The sequence below is a fragment of the Triticum aestivum genome, chromosome 4B (assembly GCF_018294505.1).
Source record: "Triticum aestivum cultivar Chinese Spring chromosome 4B, IWGSC CS RefSeq v2.1, whole genome shotgun sequence".
NCBI lineage: Eukaryota > Viridiplantae > Streptophyta > Magnoliopsida > Poales > Poaceae > Triticum > Triticum aestivum.
Window position 1 is genome coordinate 559,186,365 of NC_057804.1, and position 3,198 is coordinate 559,189,562.

The 3,198-nt window shown below is 42.1% G+C and overlaps 1 long non-coding RNA gene across 1 annotated transcript in view; it reads right to left on the reverse strand.

Moving 5' to 3' along the window:
- Positions 1 to 2,129: 2,129 nt before the first annotated feature.
- The window catches only part of LOC123093243 (uncharacterized), a 4,868-nt gene continuing 3,799 nt past the window's right edge, over positions 2,130 to 3,198 (reverse strand). Inside the window, exons 6-8 of the long non-coding RNA XR_006445213.1 lie at positions 2,733 to 2,802; positions 2,508 to 2,609; positions 2,130 to 2,424 (exon numbers count right to left, since the gene is read on the reverse strand). This is a non-coding gene — a long non-coding RNA (uncharacterized lncRNA). The remainder of the gene's footprint in view (positions 2,425 to 2,507; positions 2,610 to 2,732; positions 2,803 to 3,198) is intronic.

Genomic DNA, 3,198 nt, shown 5'->3' on the forward strand with positions numbered 1-3,198 from the left:
AGCTATGCTGCGTGTTGATCTTGATGGTCATCTCCATCAAGATTGAAGAACATGGCTGCAATCAGGTCATGTGGCAGCTTCATTTTCTAATGGTAGTACACCCAGCTCGACGATGATGAAACGCTAGAGGCCGATCGGCAGGTTTGCAGCTTCTCCCCAGCAAGATCTACGAGAGGAAACAAGCCCACCGTCCAGGTAAGATCAGCAGAAAAGGTAGGGTTTTCAGGATGGGAGAAAAAGCCATGCATACAGATAAGAACGATGACCTAGATGCAATATTCTTGGTTAATTGCTTGTGTATTGTTTAGAGAGTGCAAGAATATGTCTATATTGATGTTACATGTCGACCAAATCTGGTCATTTTCAGGTGCGATTTGATATATGGCATCTTATATGTTTCACCATTTTAATTAGCAGTGATGGGTACCGTGCCCGCAAGAAACTGTGGGATCTGATTAGATCAACAAGCAATCAGGTAAGAGATCACTATCTTATCATAGTGTCCCTGCCCGTGCTAGAACAGGACTGAATAATATATATACTATAACATACTCCTACACTTCACAAATCCATACATGCGTGTGTGACGTGCATATATACACACATGTATTACATTTAGAGTTGCTTCTACCCAAATCCAACATCAAGGTCACGCGAGTTCATATGAGAGCTCATGAATTGTAATAATTTCATTTGTTTTTCTGTAATAATTTCATGAAGAATCTGATGATATTGATGCATGATATTTGGAGATATCATTAATGGTTTCTCCCAAAATTTGAGGTCTTTGAGCTCTTCTTTATATTAGGGTTGTTACTTGCATCACAAAGGGCCCCGTGTTCGTCTTGTAACCCAAGGTTACGTCCCATTGTCATACAAATCCATGTACGTTACAATACCACTGTTGGGTACTTTGCAAAGTTCAGTTGACACTATCTTTCTCTTCGAAGCAGACATCAACAAGCTCACCACGAGCATGAAGTTCCTCCTTGATCATCCTAAAGTGCATCTCTGTACCTTGGGTTCTTCATTTCCCTCACATGGGAGGCTTTGCACATGTTGAAGAGGTTTTTGAAGGCACATACAACGAACTCTTCTCTTTCTTCTCCATTGGAGGGAAGCCCGTTGGAGCACTTATTGGAGGAGCACCAGCACCATGGAAATATGTGGTTGTTGGGTCAATGTTGAGAACCAGAGTGTAAGTGACCCTATCTTCCATTCTTGGTTGCAAACTTTCTTCTTATTCTTGACCGGTGGTTTGAAGGATCCACATTGCATGATCAAGTATTGGTGACGAAGAGCGGGATACACCTTCTTCTCAAATAGAGCTTGGAGAAACGGTCCATTAGACACAATACTTCTCCAACACACAATTTCTCTACTCTAGAAATATGAAGCTATCTTCTCCTTCTAATGAGCAAACACTGGAAGATCAATTACAATGTTCTAGATCTCACTAGAGTCACCAACCTTTGGAGCAGTAGTCACACGAAAGATGCGGCGGAAGCAATCATACTTAGGTGCCAAATTCCCTATGTACCCATGACAAAGATCTAATTGGTGGGATAGCAAACAGAGAGAGAACGACCTTTGTCCTATTGACTTCATCTACAACACGAGCGTATCCATCATTTGACTTAATATGAAGCAGGTAGGAGGTGATTTCACTAAACTCGGACATAGATGTTTGGCACTTTTGGTTGCCGATCGTCCAATGAAAGGTCCTTCCATCATAACGATCAAAGTTGATAGCGGCAAATAATTAGAAGGCTCCTCACTATATCCATAATCAATGGTCAAGAAGTCGAGGAGCACTAGTGCAGAACCGGGCTTTAACGCCGGTTCGCAAGGGCCTATAGTGCCGGTTCTACAACCGGCACTAAAGAGTAGAGACTAAAGGCCCCCCCCCCCTTTACTACCGGTTCGGCACGAACTGGCGCTAAAGTGCCACCACGTGGCACGAGCTAGGTCCGGATGCTGGTAGACCATTAGTACCGGTTGATAACACCAACCGGTACTAAATGTTTGGGGGAGTTTTGTTTTTTTTTCCATTAATTTTGTGTTTTCCATTTAATTCTTTTTTATTTGCTGGTATTTTACGATACTACAAATTGTACACGTTATGCATATATATATATATATATAAATAGATTTTCTCGTACGTAGAACCGCATACACACACACACACACACACATACACACACACACACACACACACATATATAGACACACACACACACAATTTCTCCTACATGTTGCCTTGGTGCCTTTGGAGCACGATGACAAATGGTTCATGGGGAACGGTAGCGGGTAACAGTATTCTTCTTTGGGATCTATGACCTGGTCGAGCAAAAATCCCGCTATTTCCTCTTAAAGTGCTAGTATGCGCTCCGCTGGTAGGAGCTGCTCCCGCACCTCTCTGAACTGTTAAGGAGATCAATATGCATGTGTATTAGTTGTGTGACTAGATATCGATAATGGTGTGAATATTATTCTGACAAACGTACCCAAACCTATCTTTGAGATCTGCTCCTTTTGGACGCCATCATTCGAAAGTTCTCGCAAACGTAGAATGCACACAGATCATTTCCCTGCGCCTGCTTCAGGGCCTTTATGAGAATGGAATTGAATCAGATAATGATTAATCAAGCATAATAATTAATTAATTGTATTGAAACAAGAATTAAAGAGATGGTAGCTAGCTAGCTAGCTAGTACTACTTAATTACTTACCTTTGGTCGATACCAAAACAACTTTTTTGCCCATTTGCCTGGAGTCACCTTGATGAACTTTGCCTAAGCCCTGCTCGCCGGCAAAGAAAATTAATAAAGGGGGTATTAAATAGTTCATATCAGGAAATGACGAACTAAATAGGCTGAGATATAGTTAATAATAATTGAAATTACCTGTTGACTATCCCCTTCACGATGGTGTCACTACTAAGGAAAAGGCTACTAGCAGCGCGGGTAAATTGGCTACTAGTATCGCGGGTATCCGCGCTACTAGTATCGCGCTACAGCTAAAAGTTAGTAGTAGCGTGGGTGGCATCCACGCTACTACTAACTTTTTAGTAGTAGCGCGGGTGCCACCCACGCTACTACTATTCGAAACCCACGCTACTAATAACAGAATAGTAGTAGCGCATCTGTAATGCCACACGCTACTAGTATCTTAAATACTAGTAGCACACATCCCCCC